The following is a 20,969-nucleotide window of genomic DNA, read 5'->3' as shown; positions in this document are numbered from 1 at the left end:
ATATCAGAAGCTTCAAATCAGAAGAGTTAAAGGGATTGCTTCTGATTTTATTAAAATAATTCTCTTCACCAAATGCACAAAATATAATCTATTTCTCATTTCTAGAACATAACCAAATATGAAAAAATATCATAATAACCATAAAGACCATTTAAGCTAATAAAAATGTTAATATTTACATATTTTAATCAAATCATCAGAGCATCCAAAACAAAAATTACTATTTTTATTATATACAGGAGAAAATGTTGAATAACTTGAATAACATGCAAGGGGTCAAAGGCAGACACCAAATTTAAACTCATGTGTCTCTGCCTTCCAAGTTTATGTTCTCTCCCATCTGCCACCCTTCTGAACTAAAATATGGCAATACTAGAATACCCTAGTGATGCACTATGTTAACGCATAAATAGAATTTTACTTTTTTAAATAGAAGGAAAGATTATCTTCCTTGGTTAAAAAGAGTCTTTCCTTTAGGCTTTTTGAAAATAATATTATAACTTCTTAGATATTATGCTACACTTTTTGCAAATTTAGTAAAACAGTTCTGAGTCCTAAGCCTCTTCTAGAAGTCCCTAACAATGACCAAAGTGGCTTAGCCATAGATTCTTAGTAATAGATTAGTAATAGTCTTAGTAAGAGATTCAAAATTAAAAAGGCATGAACTTATTTGTAAGTTCTTATCAAGAAAATCATTTAAATACAGAATAGAGGATATTTTTTCCCTTCTAAGAATGTTAGAATCTATAGTATGCTTCCCTTTTCTTCCTCAATTTCTAGCTAAATAATGCTCATTTCAATTTCCCTTTAAGCATCAGGGAGAACCAAGTTTAAATCTAGCAAAACACTAAAATTCACTAAATATTCTCTTTGTAAGATAAGTACAATAATGCTTAATTCATAGATCTTAGTGAGAAATACATGAAATAAGTAACATAAAGCAGTTAACCTGTTCCTAGAAAGTATTTAATAAATGTTACATTATTTTTGCCCTTTATTTGCTTTTCAAGAGGAAATTTTATGTTAAAATATAAAAAATTATTCAGAATATGAAATATGTAGGTCAATAATGTATAGTTTCAGAATGGTACATCATATTATTTTGCTGATTTTTAGAAATACTGCCTGATAATTATGCCACTAAAATGTCTTACATGTGGCAGTAAAACTTTTACATCAGAAGCGACAAAATAAAGGCAACGTGATGATGTGGAAAACACATAAAAATATGGAGGTGGATTTGAAGGCAAAATATTCACAAATAACTTAAATGATTCCAGGTTTCATATATTAAATGCCTGGAGATTTTAAAATATTTGTGGTTATTGCAAGTATAGGAAATTCAAAAGATAGCATTCAAAGAATTTATAATGCTAGGTAGATGATAGTTATCTAAGATTACTAAGATAATAAAATACAAATAATTTTGCGAATATTTTTTTAAATACTAATAAAGAATTTAGCCTTCAGTGAACTACATGCATCACAGGAGATTTAAATAGGAAAATGCACATTAACCTCTGTTATCTACTTTCAAGCTAAAATTTAAGATGTCTCAAAGGTACCCTACTGGCAAAAGTGAGATGACCTTCTAGCTCTTACATGTCTTACTTACTTTAAAAAAATTCTTTTTTCTAAAAAAAAAAGTAGGATGCAGAATCATTTAGAGGAAATGTAAGTGAACTTTAATATTGTTTCTGGGTATTTAATCCTAACTGCCTACTCATGCTCTCAAGACTTACATTTATCAAGAACATACCATGTTCAATACATTTTGGCTTGGGTTTATGGTGCTATATACTTGCCACTATATCCAATATCCATTCCAATAAAAACAGAGACTGAAATAGAAAAAGCTTACTATATGCAAAATCATTTGTTAAATGTTTTACCTGCATATTTACTTAATTTTTTCAACTATCAGAAAGTTAGCTATTATTTGATAATTGTATGCATATTATGATACATAGACTTAAAAGCTTGTGAAGGTCTTAGGTTAAATGAACCAAAGCTCGAGTTGCCTGATCTCAGAGTCAGCTCTGAACTGCCATGGTATGCTGTCTTAGTAGAGGATTACACACTTTACTTCTCCAAACTAAATAAAATCTGGGAAAATTTAATATTTTAGATTTGATACTACCAACTGATAACTCTTCTGTTTTCACAAAACAGTGTCATGTATACAAAAGGTGTTTGAATGTTGTCTATTAAAAAATTTCTTGGGCAAATATTCTAATTTATAGCAAGAATAAAGTAGGAATTGATTTGTCTTAGCAAATGTCAAAAAAATCTAGGCATTACTACTTCAGATATTTTGAAGCTAGGCGATTAGAGCTCAATATATTTGATATTATAAGACTACATCAAAGGAGATCCAATGTTTCAAGTTTATGGGGTGCTAAAATATGATGAATATCGTATATACAGAATTCATTCTATTCATGACAAGAAGCAGAAAAGATCACTATAGACTGACTGGATCAAATCTAGTTATCAAAGACAACAGAATGATGAAATTTTTAATAAAGACAATAAGCAAATCTACCGTGATCAAAAAAAAAAATAAGAAAACCAACTGACAGGAGACCTTCAAGATGGCGGAGGACCAAGACGTGAAGATCACCTTCCTCCCCACAAATACATCAGAAATACATCTATACGTGGAACAGCTCCTACAGAACACCTACTGAATGATGGCAGAAGACCTCAGACTTCCCAAAAGGCAAAAAACTCCCCACATACCTGGGAAAGGCAAAAGAAAAAGAAAAAACAGAGACAAAAGAATAGAAACGGGACCTGCACCTCTGGGAGGGAGCTGTGAAGGAGGAAAAGTTTCTACACACTAGGAAGCCCCTTCACTGGCGGATATGGGGGTGGGGGGGGGGAAGCTTCAGAGCCACAGAGGAGAGCACAGCAACAGTGGTGCAGAGGGCAAAGTGGAGAGATTCCCACACAGAGGATAGGTGGCAACCAGCACTCACCAAGCTGAGAGGCTTGTCTGTTCACCTGCCGGGGTGGGTCGGGGCTGGGAGATGAGGCTCCAGCTTTGGAGGTCAGATCCCACAGAGGGGACTGGGGTTGGCTGCGTGAACACAGCCTGAAGGGGGCTAGTGTGCCACAGCTAGCAGGGAGGGAGTCGGGCAAAACTCTGGGCCTGGCTAAGAGGCAAGAGACCATTGTTTTGGGGTGTGCAAAGAGACGGGATTCAGAACACCGCCTAAATGAGCTCCAGAGATGGGTGTGAGCCGCGGCTATCAGCACGGACCCCAGAGACAGGCATGAAACACTAAGACTGCTATTGCAGCTACCAAGAAGCCTGTGTGCAAGCACAGGTCACTATCCACACCTCCACTCCCAGGAGCCTCTGCAGCCCACCACTGCCAGGGTCCCGTGATCCAGGGACAACTTCCCCGGGAGAACATATGGCACCCCTCTGCTGACGCAGGCTCACCCTGCATTCTGTACCCCTCCCTCCCCCTGGGCTGAGTGAGCCGGAGCCTCCTAACCAGCTGCTACTTTAACCCCATTCTGTCTGGGTGAGAACAGATGCCATCAGGCAACCTACAAGCAAAGGCAGGGCCAAATCCAAAGCTGAACCCCAGGAGCTGTGCGAACAAAGAAGAGAAAGGGAAATTTCTCCGTACAGCCAGAGGAGCAGTGGATTATATCTCCCCAATCAAGTTGATGTACCCTGCATCTCTGGAATATGTGAATAGACAACAAATCAACCCAAAATTGAGGCGGTGGACTTTGGGAGCAAATGTAGACTTCAGGTTTGCTTTCTGCATCTAATTTGTTTCTGGTTTTATGTTTATCGTAGTTTAGTATTTACAGGTTATTATCATTGGTAGATTTCTTTATTGATTTGGTTGCTCTCTTCGTTTTTTTATATATAATTTTTTTTTTTCGTTTTTCTCTTTTTGTCACTGTGTATGTGTATGCTTCTTTGTGTCATTTTTCTGTAGAATTCTGCTTTTACCATTTGGCCTAGGGTTCTGTCTTTCCATTTTCTTTGTTTCTTTCTTTGTTGTATTTTTTTTTTTTGTATAGTTTTTACCACTTGTTATCATTGGTGGATCTATTTATTGTTTGGTTGCTCTCATTTTTTTTATAACTTTACAATGTTTTTATTTTTAATAATATCTTCTTTTTATTTTAGTAACTTTATTTTATTATTTATTTATTTCTTTTTTCACCCTTTTCTTCTGAGCCATGTAGCTGACAGGGTCTTGGTGCTCCGGCTGGGTGTCAGGACTGTGCCTCTGATGTGGGAGAAACGAGTTCAGGACATTGGTCCACAAGACACCTCCCGGCTCCACGTAATATCAAATGATGAAAGCTCTGCAAGAGATCTCCATCTCAACGCTAAGACCCAGCTCCACTCAACAAGCAGCAAGCTACAGTGCTGGCCACCCTATGCCAAACAACTAGCAAGACAGGAACACAACCCCACCCATTAGCAGAGACACTGCCTAAAATCAAAATAAGGTCAGAGACACCCTGAAACACACCACTGGACACCACATAATGATCAAGGGATCAATCAAAGAAGAAGAAATAACAACTGTAAATATTTATGCACTCAACATAGGAGCACCTCAATACACATGGCAAATGCTAACAACTATGAAAGAGAAAATCAACAGTAACACAATCATAGTAGGATAATTTAACACCACACTTTCATCAATGGACAGATCATCCAAAATGAAAGTAAATAAGGAAACACAAGCTTTAAATGATACATTAAACAATATGGACTTAACTGATAATCATAGGACATTCCATCCAAAAAAACACAATACACTTTCTTCTCAAGTGCTCATGGAACATTCTCCAGGATAGATTATATCTTGGGTCACAAATCAAGCCTTGGTAAATTTAAGAAAATTCAAGCCGTATCAAGTACCTTTTCTGAACACAACGCTATGTGATTACAAATCAATTACACTAAAAATATCTGAAAAAAATACAAACACATGGAGGCTAAAAAAAATACTACTAAATAAACAAGAGATCACTGAAGGAATCAAAGAGGAAATAAAAAAATACCTAGAAACAAATTACAATGAAAACACGATGACCCAAAACCTATGGAATGAAGGAAAAGTATTTCTAAGACAGAAGTTTATAGCAATACAATCCTACCTCAAAAAACAAGAAACACCTGAAATAAACAACCTAAACTTACACCTAAAGCAATTAGAGAAAGAAGGACAAAAAAAACCCAAAGTTAGCAGAAGGAAAGAAATCATAAAGATCAGATCAGAAATAAATGAAAAAGAAAGGAAGGAAACAATACCAAAGATCAATAAAACTAAAAGCTGGTTCTTTGAGAAGATGAACAAATTGATAAACAATTAGGCAGACTCATCAAGAAGAAAAAGGAGAAGACTCAAATCAATAGAATTAGAAATGAAAAAGGAGAAGAAACAACTGACACTGCGGAAATATAAAGGACCATAAGCAATTACTACAAGCAACTCTATGCCAATAAAATGGACAACTTGGAAGAAATGGACAAACTCTTAGAAAAGCACAGCCTCCTGAGACTGAACCAGGGAGAAACAGAAAATATAAATGGACCAATGACAAGCACTGAAATTGAGATGGTGATTAAAAATCTTCCAACAAACAAAAGCCCAGAACAGATGGCTTCACAGCCAAATTTTATCAAACATTTAGAGACGAGCTAACACCTATCCTCTGCAAACTCTTCCAAAATATAGCAGAGGGAGGAACACTCCCAAACTCATTCTATGAGTCCACCATCACCCTGATACGAAAAGCAGACAAAGATGTCACAAAGAAAGAAAACCACAGGCCAATATCACTGATGAACATAGATGCAAAAATCCTCAACAAAATACTAGCAAACAGAATCCAACAGCACATTGAAAGGACCATACACCATGTTCAAGAGGGTTTTATCCCAGGAATGCAAGGATTCCTCAATATACGCAAATCAGTCAATGTGATACACCATATTAACAAAATGAACACTAAAAAACATATGAAAATCTCAATAGATGCAGAAAAAGCTTTTGACAAAATTCAACACCCATTTTTGATAAAAATCCTCCAGAAAGTAGGCATAGAGGAAACTTACCTCAATATAATAAAGACCATATATGACAAAACCACAGCCAACATCATTCTCAATGGTGAAAAACTGAAGACATTTTCTCTAAGATGAGGAACAAGACAAGGCTGTCCACTCTCACAATTACGATTCAACATAGTTTTGGAAATTTTAGCCACAGCAATCAGAGAAGAAAAAGAAATAAAAGGGATCCAAAACGGAAAGGAGGAAAGCTGTCATTGTTTGCAGATGACATGTTACTATACATAGAGAATCCTAAAGAAGCTATCAGAAAACTACTAGAGCTAATCAATGAATTTGGTAAAGTAGCAGGATACAAAATTTATGCACAGAAATCTCTTGCATTCCTATACACTAATGATGAAAAATCTGAAAGAGAAATTAAGGAAACACTCCCATTTATCACTGCAACATAAAGAACAGAATACCTAGGAATAAACCTACCTAAGGAAACAAAAGAACTGTATGCAGAAAACTATAAGACACTGATGAAAGAAATTAAAGATGATACAAACAGATGGAGAGATAGACCATGTTTCTTGATTGGAAGAATCAACACGGTGAAAATGAATATACTACCCAAAGCAATTTAAAGATTCAATGCAGTCCCTATCAAACTACCAATGGCATTTTTTGCAAAACTAGAGCAAAAATTTTCACAATTTGTATGGAAACACAAAAGACCCCGAATAGCCAAAGCAATCTGAAGAAAGAAAAACGCAGCTGGAGGAATCAGGCTCCTGGACTTTAGACTATACTACAAAGCTACAGTAATCAAGACAGTGTGATACTGGCTCAAAAACAGTAATAAAGATCCATGGAACAGGACAGAAAGCTCAGAGATAAACCCCCACACATATGGTTACCTTATTTTTGATAAAGGAGGTAAGAATATACAACAGAGAAAAGACAGCCTCTTCAATAAGTGGTGCTGGGAAAACTGGAAAGCTTCATGTAAAAGAATGAACTTAGAACACTCCCTGACACCATATACAAAAATAAACTCAAAATGGATTAAAGACCTAAATGTAAGGCCAGACACTATAAAACTCTTAGAGGAAAACACAGGCAGAACACTCTATGACATAAATCACAGCAAGATTCTTTTGGACCCACCTCCTAGAGAAATGGAAATAAAAACAAAAATAAACAAATGGGATCTAATGAAACTTAAAAGCTTTTGCACAGCAAAGGAAAACATAAGCAAGATGAAAAGACAACCCTCAGAATGGGAGAAAGTATTTGAAAATGAAGCAACTGACAAAGGATTAATCTGCAAAATTTACAAGCAGCTCATGCAGCTCAATAACAAAAACAAACGAACAACCCAATCCAAACGTGGGCAGAAGACCTAAATAGACATTTCTTTGTATATCAAAGAAGATATACAGATTGCCAACAAACACATGAAAGGATGCTCAACATCACTAATCATTAGAGAAATGCAAATCAAAACTACAATGAGGGCTTCCCTGGTGGCACAGTGGTTGAGAGTCTGCCTGCCGATGCAGGGGACACGGGTTCATGCCCCGGTCCGGGAAGATCCCACATGCCACAGAGCAGCTGGGCCCATGAGCCATGGTCGCTGAGCCTGTGCATCCGGAGCCTGTGCTCCGCAATGGGAGAGGCCGCAACAGTGAGAGGCCCGCGTACTGCAAAAAATAAAAATAAAAAATAAAAAAATGCAATGAGGTATCACCTCACACCAGTCAGAACGGCATTCATGAAAAAATCTGTAAACAATAAATGCTGAAGAGGGTGTGGAGAAAAGGGAACCCTCCTGCACTCTTGGTGGGAATGTAAATTGTTACAGCCATTATGGAGAACAGTATGGAGGTTCCTTAAAGAATTAAAAATAGAACTACCATAGCACCCAGCAATCCCACTACTGGGCATGTACCCTGAAAAATACATAATTCAAAAAGAGTCATGCACCACAATGTTCATTGCAGCGCTATTTACAATAGCCAGGACATGGAAGCAACCTAAGTGTCCATCAACAAATGAATGGATAAAGAAGATGTGGCACATATATACAGTGGAATATTGCTTAGCCATAAAAAGAAACGAAACTGAGTTATTTGTAGTGAGGTGGATGGACCTAGAGTCTGTGATAGAGTGAAGTCAGAAAGAGAAAAACAAATACTGTATGATAATACCTATATATGCAATCTAAAAAAAAAAATGGTTCTGAAGAAGATAGGGTCAGGACAGGAATAAAGATGCAGACATAGAGAATGGACTTGAGGACACAGTGAGTGGGAAGAGTAAGCTGGGACAAAGAGAGCAGCATGGACATATATACACTACCAAATGTAAAACAGATAGCTAGTGGGAAGCAGCCGCATAGCACAGGGAGATCAGCTCAGTGCTTCGTGATCACCTAGAGGGGTGCGATAGGGAGTGTGGGAGGGAGACGCAAGAGGGAGGAGATATGGGGATATATGTATATGTATATCTGATTTACTTCGTTATAAAGCAGAAACAGACACACCATTGTAAGGCAATTATACTCCAATAAAGATGTTAAAAAAAAAAGTAAAAATAAATAAATAATAGTGAGACTATAAAATTTGAGTAATTATGGTTATTGTTTTCGGTCCTGACTCAAGTGCCCCAGGTAGCATGAATTATCTAAAGAAGGGAATGGCAAGAGTATAATTCAAAAGAAATAAAATTTGCCTTCAGAAAAAAAAAAATCAACTGTCATCAGAAGACAGTAAGATAATCTACTGTCACAAAGAGGAAAATGTATACTAATACCTGTTCAATAGAAAACAAAAACACTAATAGAAGATATACGAGAAATATAGTTAAAATTTGTAAATTACCCATCCCTTCCAATCTTCTGTTATTTCTATTGATATCTTATGGCCCAAATAAATTCTGTGAATTACTTTACTTTTGCCATGGACCAAACAGTAGACACACACTGAACTACAGTTTTCCTTCACAGTGTATCAGTTACTGATCTAAATCAAACTAGACAAACCTAACTTGGAAAGAGACTATTAAAAATTTCTCAATACATTTGTTAACTACAGACTTTAGTAGAACCTGCAGACTTTTAATCCGTAGAATGCTTTACAAACGGAATCTAAACTTTTACCTCTGCTTTTTAGAATGTGGGACTTAACATGCATTTTCCCTCAAAAGACTTAAAAAATACCAGGTATTCTGGAGTTACGTCAAACTCATCCATGAATCAGCTGTAGGCATGGTATGAGAAATCCTTGAGAAGACCCTAAATTTGGATGTCATGGCAGCATGAAAACAGTTTAATTTGAACCTCGATTCACGGAAAATTGGAAATGATGGGCATACCACACCAACGTGATCTTTGGCTTTGATCAGCAGATCAAAGTGAACTCTTATTATTGTTCCTTTGCCCTGTAAGACAACAATAGCAAAAAAATTTTTTTTCATGTAAATATGTCTTTTCTTTTGTGTTATTTTTTACTGTCCAGATTGCAATGTTTAAGTTATCATATATAATCTAAATATGTCTTTAATTTATGATCAAATAAAAAATTATTCTTTACACATTTAGATTCAATACAATCATTTTCTTTGACCATGATCTGAAGACTGACTTCAAGTAGAAACTTGTGATGTCAATGTTGCACCCGTGGAGATAACATACAATGACTTTATAATAAAAAAGCCTTAGAAAGAGAAAACTTCTTTGAGTAAATGAAAGATAGTTTCTAAGATTTTAAGTTAAAAAACAAAGAAATCAACAAATAAGCATATAAAAACTTAAGAAACTGACTAGTTGCCTGATTGGCAGTTTAACTAGTTAAGCTAAACCCTTTATTTAGAGTTATTTCAATATGTCACCGGAGTGTTCGTACTGGAATCAATGATTGTATGGTCGGTCCATGTGCAATCTAATTTTGTTTTCCATAACTGTGAATCATTCAACAGCAATGGGGATTTTGCAGAGCAGATGTCTGAGATGACAGAAGACTGGAAAAAACAGTCCACTCAGGATGCAGAGGTGAGGTGATGGCAACCAGTTCCGTGATTAACCAAGTAAAATTTTTATTGATTGAGAACATCTGCTTTGAACTTTATTTTTTTATACAGCAGGTTCTTATTAGTTATCTACTTTATACCTATTAGTGTATATATGTCAATCCCAATCTCCCAATTCATCCCACCACCACCACCACCCACCCCTTCACTTTCCCCCCTTGGTGTCCATACGTTTGTTCTCTATATCTGTGTCTCTATTTCTGCCTTGCAAACTGGTTCATCTATACCATTTTTCTAGATTCCATATATATGCATTAATATATGATATTTGTTTTTCTCTTTCTGACTTACTTCACTCTGTATGACAGTCTCTAGGTCCGTCCATGTCTTTACAGATGATCTGATTTCGTTCCTTTTTATGGCTGAGTAATATTCCATTGTATATATGTACCACATCTTTTTCCATTCATCTAGTGATGGGCATTTAGGTTGCTTCCATGACCTGGCTATTGTAAACAGTGCTGCAATGAACATTGGGGTGCATGTGTCTTTTTGAATTACTGTTTTCTCGGGGTATATGCCCAGTCGTGGGATTTCTAGGTCATATGTTAATTCTACTTTTAATTTTTAAGGAACCTCCATACTGTTCTCCATAGTGTCTGTATCAATTTACATTCCCACCAACAGTGCAAGAGGGTTCCCTTTTCTCCACACCCTCTCCAGCATTTGTTATTTGTAGACTTTCTGATGATACCCATTCTAACTGGTGTGAGGTGATACCTAATTGCACTTTTGATTTGCATTTCTCTAATAATTAGTGATGCTGAGCAGCTTTTCATGTGCCTCTTGGCCATCCGTATGTCTTCTTTGGAGAAATGTTTATTTAGGCCTTCTGCCCATTTTTTGATTTGGTTGTTTGTTTTTTAATATTGACCTGTATGAGCTGTTTATATACTTTGGAGATTAATCCTTTGTCTGTTGATTTGTTTGCAAATATTTTCTCCCACTCTGAGAGTTGTCTTTTCATCTTGTTTATAGTTCCCTTTGCTGTGCAAAAGCTTTTAAGTTTCATTAGGTCCCATTTGTTTATTTTTGTTTTTATTTCCATTACTCTAGGAGGTTGGTCAAAAAAGATCTTGCTGTCATTTATGTCAGAGTGAGAACATCTGTTTTAAGATCATTCATTCTGGTTTTGAGTTACGATATAAGCATGAACAAACTAATTTTTTCAAACCTCACTGCAATAACGTAGATTTTGTATATCTCTTTTCTCTCTTTTTGGCGCTGGCTCTGTAGAGAGTTTTATCCAAATTAGGAATTACACAACATCGCATACATTGTAACTAGCAAAATACATATAACATATAAATACAATAAATGATGTTTCTTAAAAAATAGAGAAAAATCCAGAGAATAATGTGACAAACATCTGGTTATCCACCAACCAAATCTTGTGATTTTTTTTTTAAATAAAGGATAAAGAATTATATACGTAGTTTAATCTAAATTCCTCTCCCAGGTGCACACCTAACTCTTGCTCATCCCAAGGAAACAATCCCATTAATTTGGGCTGTAACCACTTATGTACATACTAAATGATATTGAGCATTTTATTTTTAACTTAAAGTACTGTCATATTCACATATATATATACACACACACACATACATATATATGTAATTTTGCAGTTTGCTTTTTTCACCTAGTTGTTTTCAGAACATACATGTATTTTTTTAATTGGAATATAATTGCTTTACAATGTTGTGTTAGTTTCTGCTGTACAATGACGTGAATAAGCTATATGTATATACATATCCCCTCCCTCTTGGACCCCCCTGCCCCAATCCCACCCATCTAGGTCATTACAGAGCACTGAGCTGAGCTCCCTGTGATATACAGCAGATTCCCACTAGCTATTTTATACATGGTAGTATTTATATCAAACCTCATCTCCCAATTCATCCCACCCTCCTCTTCCCCACCGGGTCCACTCATCCACAGAACTTACAAATTTTTATACATTACATCAGTGTACTCTATTCATCTTTGTCTCTTTATTCATATGTGCAAGACTTTTTTTTTCCTACTAATTAAAAGTGAAATTACTGGACCTTAGAGTTTGTATATGTTTTTTAGATAGAACCAAATTGCTCTCCAAAGATTTTGGAATAAAATATATTTTCTAAACAGTTTGAAGGTTTCTATTCCCCTACTATTATTCCAAATATTTAGTATTTTTAAACTTTTCTAATCTGATGGGGGTGAAATAATTTTTTGGATGTCACTTTAATCTTCAGTTCTCTTATGTTAAATGAGGCTGCATATAGTCACCTTCGTTTACTAGGCATTTAGTGTCCCTGTTTTATTAATTTTCTGCCTGTATCTACTCCTTCATTTTTAAATAGTTTGTTTTATCTTTTAATGATTTGGAGAAGCTATTTATACAATATGGATATGAATTCTTTGACTGCTGTATATTGCTATCTTCTCCCATAAACAAATCTTTATTCAGCATTTACTATGAATGAGACACTCACACAAATTATGGAGGTACAGTGACAATAAAAATCCCCGCCCTCAAAAGCATACACATAAAATCTACATAATGAACATAAATTAGTAATAAAAGTTATGAAGCTAAATGGTTATAGAGCATTGTGTTACACTATAGAAATGGCAACTTAAAAGTCTTTGAGTGGCTTACACTTCAGCAGAAACCAGAATAAAGTGAGCCTTCTGCTCCTTACTATTCCTGTGGGGTTCTTTCAAGTTCTAGTTGATAGGAAAGTTTATTTTGTTTTCCACTGTATCTATGTCTCCTTTTATATTTACTTTTAATCTTAACTGTCTACTGCCATGTGTTTGCATACAGTAAGTTGTGTTTGTGGCATGTATAACGGGGAAGAAGATGTAGGTTATTTTGTATATTGATAGTAGCTCCCTGACCCAAACCCCTAGTAAATTGTTAATACATGTTTAGTGATTTTAGTATTGTACTGGCATCAACATCACACATTTATGGAGAATCTACAAGGGACATGATTTTTGTTCTGAGTACAGTGTATAAAAAAAGTAAAACTTCTGATCTTCTGCATCATCCACTTTCTAATCAAGAAAACATTTCCCAGGACCATTATTGTCTCTTTGTCTCACTATCTTCAAACTTTTATATTCAATAATTCTTTCTACCAAAAAAAACTACAATATCATCATTTCACTTTTTAAGCCCTAGGATACAACTTGATTTGAAAAATTTGTAGGAATGGCTTGGAAATTCTATGGTGAATGGATGGCTTAATAAAGATATCATCACACTAATTTTGTTGTTTTGTATACGATGTGGGTAGCACAAGTAATTAACCAATTGTTATTCTTTAAAGCAAAATCTTAAGATATATCTCTAATCTAAAATACAGAGTATATAGTTTTTCAGTCATACTAGACTGAAATAACAAATTTCTGAGTATCTGCAGCTTGAGTAAAATTGCAGAATTCTATGTTAACAATGTGATTTAAACATGATAAGAAACTAAGAGGAAATTCCATGAATCAGATAGTTTAGACTACTATATAGTATGAAAACATTCTTCAATCTTTCAAACATGCTATGGTATACAGAACCATAGGATAAATCAGATGTTCTTAATACAATATCATTGTTATGGTTTTAGAGAGGTGTGTGAGAAGTTCACTGATCTGCACTTGTTAACAGATTGTCTTTGCTTGTGATTTCAACAACAAAATTTAATGACCTCTGTTTTGAGCTTCAAGGAAAAGGCAAAACTCTGACATGGTTTGACTGATCAGCTTCAAAATTAAACCAAAGAAGTGGTCAACGTCGCTTTCAAGAGTTTCTATTTAATATTTTTGTCTTATATAAAGAAAGACAAAGGAAAGCTAAACATTAATAAAACAGACTCAAGTTGTTCCTCAGAACTTAACAGATTTGTAGATTTAACCTTTCTCAGGCTCATGGACCATTTGTTATTAATGATGTCAGTGAAACTGCTAATCAAAATGGAAGGGCCTTCAAATTAATTGCTACTGACCTTGGGAAAAATCATTATCTTCTAAATGGACATTCAACTGAAGGTAAAATAATTTCAGTCAGACTTTGGGTCATTAACTCATGACTGCAAATCTTCTTTTCTGAAAGTTGTTTGCTCTCAAGTAAATATGCTAATAAATTTCACACTAAAATTACATTTCCAACATTAAATAGGATAATGCAAGCACATGCAGAACAAAAAAGAAAGTCTTGATAAATCTTATTATGTTCACTTTCCTTTTCTATATTACATGTTTTTATGATTTCAGTCTCTATTGACTAGTCTATGTAACTTTTCAAATGTTCTCATTTATCTCTGGGATTTTATATACATATATCTTACTTTTAACAATTTACCATACTCAAAACAGCTTTTTATTCTACCTCAGTCAAGCTCAGTAGTTTTCTGTAGTTTTCAAAAGAAATTTGATAGGAAAGAGACATTCAACTTCCAAATGTAGCTTGCCAAGGAGGCAGGGAAACTAGCATTCTCATACACTGCTGTTGGAAGACAATTGCTTAGATGTTTTCAGAAAGTAACCTCAAAGTATATTAAAATGTGTTTTAGCCTTTGACGCAGCAATCCCATGAAGGAATCTAGTATACAGAGAAAAGGTAACAAGAACAAGATGTTTACTGAATATATTTTGTAGTGACAATAACCTAAAATTCCTATCCACAAGGAAATAGCTGAATTAATTATGATTTGCTCATAGAATTATTGATAAATGGATCCATCATTACTAACCAAGAGTGATGCACATGATATACTGATTGGTGATTAAAAAAAAAAATACCTGCTAACTTATATGTTCCTTAAGCTTATATATGAAAAAAATAAAATAAATTCTTATCTAATTGTTTTTATGTCCACAAGGGCAATGAGATATAGTAAGGAAAGTTTTATACCACGACATTAACATTGGTGAGCTCGAACAGCAGTGAATTAATGGGAGATGATAGCAAGAGTTCTAACAACTCTGTATTTTTTCAATTGTGACAATAAACACATACTTTTTTTTTTAATTTCAAAGACTGAGCAAGTTTCAAAAAAATTAAGAACATAAAAGTGTAAACGTGGGCCTCCCTGGTGGCGCAGTGGTTGAGAGTCCGCCTGCCAATGCAGGGGACACGGGTTCGTGCCCTGGTCGGGAAGATCCCACATGCAGCGGAGCGGCTGGGCCCGTGAGCCATGGCCGCTGAGCCTGCACGTCCGGAGACTGTGCTCCGCAACGGGAGAGGCCATGGCAGTGAGAGGCCCGTGTACCGCAAAAAAAAAAAAAAAAGTGTAAACGTTACCAGACTTGCCCTCCCACCATAAACAATTATAAAACTGAACAAAATATACGTGGCAATGTTTTCAGGCACTGAATGACAAGATGTGAAGGACTACAATCCTTGAAGGAAGAAAAACACATGAGGTAAGACCTTTTGCCAGAACTTTCTTTAGCACATGGAGTTTGAGTACTAGCAGAGCACCTGGCACTTGATGAACTGAAAAGCCGGAGATTGGAATATGGATTTGAGGGTATGGCTAGAATTGTGAACGGACTATTGAAAAGGAGAGAGATGCTGGAAAAGCAAGGTGGTTTGAGAAGGGAGTGCCAAATGTCTGTGTGGGGATTTCCCTGGGAAATTGGTCAAGGCCTAGGATTCACATGTGCAGGGCAAGAGTCCACAAAGCTTCACAGAGTATGGTTAATGAGGGACTGAGAAATGTACCAACAGATCAGAGACCATGAAATTGTTAGAGCTTAAGTTCAACAACAGTGAAGAGACCACTGAGACCTTCAGGAAATTAGACCCAAGGAAGGCCAAGACTTAAAAATAAGAAACAGTCATAACATAAGGTGATTCCCTAGAAATAAGGAGAAAACAAAAATAGAAACACCCTGAAAACAAAACCAAACCTGAAAGAATCTAAATTTAGTCATTTGTTTGGCAGACCAAAACTTAATAATGTTTTTAAAAAGACAACATAATGTAGACCCATAATATTTATTATGGATAGTAAGTATATTAGCCATAAAACTTATGACATTTTTTTTAAGCTAGATGTACAAAGAAGTAGAAGACTGTAGCTCGTAATCGGACAAAATAACATTCAGCAGAAACAAACCAAAGAATGGTACAGTACTGGAATTGGCAGAATAAAATTTTCAAAATATAACACATTTACAAATAATTAAATGACCTGAGAATTATATGAGGAGAAATAACTATTACTTGTCATCACCACATAGATAAGAATTGCACATGGTTACTTCATATGCTTGAATTATTTTTATTATAAAATATATATTATAAATTAAAATGCTAAATGTACCCTCTATATTAGCACTTCTAAATTAGTGTTGCTTTGATATCATTTTCCCTGAAACATTTCAAAGCAACTCACATTGAAATAATTCACTTGACCATTTTTTATTAATCAAACATATAACTTAGTTACAATTTCATTTTTAAAACTATTCTACAGTTTTACAATGTGACATGCTTTGAAAGAAATAGGAAGGATCACTTAATGTTATTGCTCTTGTGGCTTTGGATTTTCACATACTGTTTCTCTTTATTTTTTTTTGTAGGTATGTGCAATATTGCTTTAAGAGGAGTTTAATTTTGGGTAGTTATTACAGAAATGAACTATTGTTTTTTTTTTTTAAGACACTAATTGTACTTGAACATTTGTTACTTTGTTTTTTTTTTAATTAATTATTTATTTTTGGCTGTGTTGGGTCTTCGTTTCTGTGCGAGGGCTTTCTCTAGTTGTGGCGAGTGGGGACCACCCTTCATCGCAGTGTGCGGGCCTCTCACTATCGCGGCCTCTCTTGTTGTGGAGCACAGGCTCCAGACGCGTAGGCTCAGTAGTTGTGGCTCATGGGCCTAGTTGCTCCGCGGCATGTGGGATCTTCCCAGACCAGGGCTCAAACCCGTGTCCCCTGCATTAGCAGGCAGATTCTCAACCACTGTGCCACCAGGGAAGCCCTGAACTGTTTTTCAGATCATGCTCTTCCTGCTTACAACTTCCTGACATATACTTCAATTAAAAAGCGTTTTTAATATTAATCTTTTTAATTTTTTTAATAACTTCCTTTACTAAATATGTCGTTTTAATATATATTCAAGACTGCACTAAGTGCCAATTTTTTTTAAAAAAGCAGAAGATTTTATTGCTACCTTTATGATGTTTATCATAACTTAATTTTTAGTCTACCATAATTTTTAAGTCTTGAGCTCTGGAACCTAACAATGTCAACAAATGCAAGCCCCACAACTTCCTAGTTTTGTGACCCTGGAAAATTACAAAATTCTCTGTGTCCTAGTTTATTCATTTGTAAAATGGAGATGGCAGTAGTTTCTGCCTAATATGTGTGTAATGAATATTAAAAGGATTAATGATTATAAAACACTCGAAGAAAAAACGGCACATGGCAAAAATAAAATTAGCCTTTATTTTTACATTACTCATTTGGTTTTTATAACATATGCTAGTATGGAGATGTGTTAAAATATTTCAGTAGTATTAGAATTATAAAATGTATTTTTACATACTTATTTCAAAATTATTAAATATTTAATGTCTATTATTTTATTCTTTCATTCATTTATCAAATATATATTAGACACTTTCTTAGGTAAAACATTATTCTAAGCCATGTGCGTGAATAACCATGTGTGGTTTGTATGTTGGTATAAAACAGAAAATACAAAGGTAAACAAGACGTTTTTCTACCACTAAATAGTAGTAATACTACTAATAGGCAATATTATTGCCTGCTGTTAATTAGTGATGGCAGGCAAGTATACAAATAATCCCAAGGAAACTCAGGGAAAGAGTGAAAATCCTGAATGTGGGCTGAAAATGAAAATAATCATCCCCATGTTCTCTAGCTGGTTATTACCATTTAACCTCTGATCAAGTCAAATGAGTGACGCCATGCTTTCACAGACCTACCTGGAATTTTCGCAAGAAATCCAGGAGCTTTTACTTTTGGACAGAATATGTTTTCTCTGGATTCTGTGGTTTATATTCTTGTAGCTTCTGCTTTTTTTTAAACCTCAAATATTTAATGTAATTTTGAGTCACACTAATCCCGCTTTGACTTATTTTCTTATTTTGTACTAACCCATTGCTGCAACTGGTCATTCCATCTCTATTTTGTTTCAATAACCCACTCAGTCAACAAGCAAGAACCAGCTAACATTTCCACGTATTAACATCTACAATCAAGGCTTTATACTTCCTGACAACAACACATATATTTCTTTCTCTTCTCATATACATAGAGAAGTATTAAATTTGCTGTGTACAATGACAAAATTTTAGCTCCACTGTAGAGTTTGTTCCTTTAAATTCTGGTTTTCATTATTCTTCAACTCATTTACTTTTGATTTTTTTACCTAAGAGGAATGGATTGCTTTGTGATATTAAGGTTTATTTGATTGTTGAAATGGAATCTCAATATCTACATGCAATTACGTAAAATCCAGCCTTACAGGTAAGGTTTTTCTATCTTAGAAATATGGAGCTTACTAGATATATTACTGTTTATTTTATCTTTTTTTTTTTCTTATTATGAATCTGTTTAATATAAGGACTATGAAAGTGATACGTTCAGATGAGCCTGGTCTTAGAAACCATGCTCCTTCCCAACACTGGGCTAAACCTGTATATTAATCCCAAAGAAGGCATAGAAAACCATTGCTGTTACCCCAAAATTACCTAAATGAATCACTGAAGCAGGTAAAAGGGATTGGAGAGAGTAGAGGGAAAACTGTTCCATGATGTACTTACCTAAAAACATCTAGGGAGAACATTCAGAAAAAATTTCATTTTGTGGGTATGGGTGCTTCTCTTGTCCATAAAATATCTTAGCTCTTATTTTAATTCATTGTTTTTGCCCTCTTCTCCACTAGTCAGATTCCTAATCTCTTCTAACACATAGGTAAAATTTAATCTAAATATGCTCTGGAGTCAGAGCAGTTTGCTTTTCAAGAGGCATACTCTACTCATGTTTACTTCTGATATACTAAGCAAATGTGCTATATTAAAAATATACTATTAATTACAAAGAAACATTTCTTTGAGAGCATGCTACTGAAACCAGTTGGTAGAGTTGTCAGAAAAGTAAACACACAATTCAGAAAAATAAACTTAGAGAATGAAAGGCAATTCTGAGTTGGTGCCTGGGAATCTGCAAACAAAATTTACTTTATCGGTTAGCGTTACATTATTACAGTTTTCTTTTTATTTCAGTTCTTAGCAGTAAATATGTAATATTATCCTCATTAGAGTGGAATATGGACCTAACGTAAATAAACTCTTACATTAAAAACACTTCATGGATACCAACTAATATCTCTGCCCCATCAATGTTAAAATCCACAGGAATTAATAGCACCACAATATGATTTAAAATATAGTTTCTGACTTTAGATAAACATATATTACTTTACACTGCATACACACATTGTAATCTTATCCTTGCAATTCAAAAAGCAATTCCACAGATGGTGTTTATGAATCTGCCTGAAAAAGCAGATGTTTGACCTGGAGTCATTACCATCACACATGTGGTCCATCTGTAGGTTAGTTTCTCTGGCCATTGTTGGTTGGTTTTTCCAGATAGTGTTCTATAAAGCGTTACTTAAAATTAACTCATGAACTACTTATTGTTATGAAGGACAAAATGTTGTTTCCTTATTGTCAACACACAGTCCACAGCTTAAATTAAGAATTCTAGATTATCAGAAGAAAGCAGTGCATGGAAAGAAGAAAAGGACCACGCTGGGACTCAGAAGCCTATAAATTCTATTCCGGTCCCTAAAGCAGGCTTTTGTGATGCTCTTGGGAAGATTTACCTCTTTGAGACTGCTTCTTCATCTTTAAAATATTTGTAATAATTTTCTTCTATATTCCCTAGGGTACTATACAGATCAAATTAGATATGTTTAGGGAATGCACTGACTATTGTACCACTGTATAGAATATTAGTATTATTAACTTTATGGGACTGCTTCTGCATAATTTTATCAACATTTTTTCACTTAGAAAATTAGATATTTTACCAAGGTCATTCTGGTTTACATAGAAAGGGAAACAAAGAGTTTGGGTTTTAAAATAAGCAAAGTGATTTGCACTTGGTCTTTTATTTTTCTATATACTCCCCACATTAACTTTAATTTCTTTCATTTGATTTCATCCACTTCTAAAAAGTGGGGGAAAGGGGGAAAAAGAGAGAGCAAAAAAAATTAGAATAATAACAAAGTCTTGTAGAAGAGGAGCAGGCACTGTGAAAGGGTTCTATAGTTATTACTCTAGTAACATGAAGCCAGCAGAAAATTCTAGTCATCTAGGAGAGGCCATGTGAGCTACCCATGCCAGGACATGTGCCTTATCTCATTAATGGACCAGAGCAGACTGTATTCACAGAGAACTGGTGGCACTAATCTAATTCACTAGAGACTAAGATATTTACCAGGATGCAAATTTACTAATTAAAAAGAAATAAAACTTTATGAGGATCAGGCATGAGTTATCACCCACACCTTCTCTAGCAACCCTCACAGATCACTAGTTTAATAATAGTGACAATAGAACAAGAACTTAAAGCAAATATCTCCAAAATTTGTCTACCAAAATGAATAGATATTGAAGCTTCCTAGTCAAAATTACCTTTCACCTTGTCTACGTTCTTAGGTGATTTTCTAAATCCAGCCCTCTAATACTCATGAGTCTGTGTTATCACATTATCTTTTGCCTCTTTTTTTCTTTTGGTATATTTTTATTTTGGTTGTTAATTTCCTAAACTAAGCTACCGTTTCTGGTCTTCATGATAT

Source organism: Delphinapterus leucas, chromosome 17, assembly GCF_059928025.1.
Source record: "Delphinapterus leucas isolate spDelLeu-1000000601 "Yukka" chromosome 17, BTC_Dleu_Yukka2, whole genome shotgun sequence".
NCBI classification, from domain to species: Eukaryota; Metazoa; Chordata; class Mammalia; order Artiodactyla; family Monodontidae; genus Delphinapterus; species Delphinapterus leucas.
The sequence above is the reverse complement of the archived record's forward strand: the minus strand, read 5'-3'. Positions refer to the sequence as shown.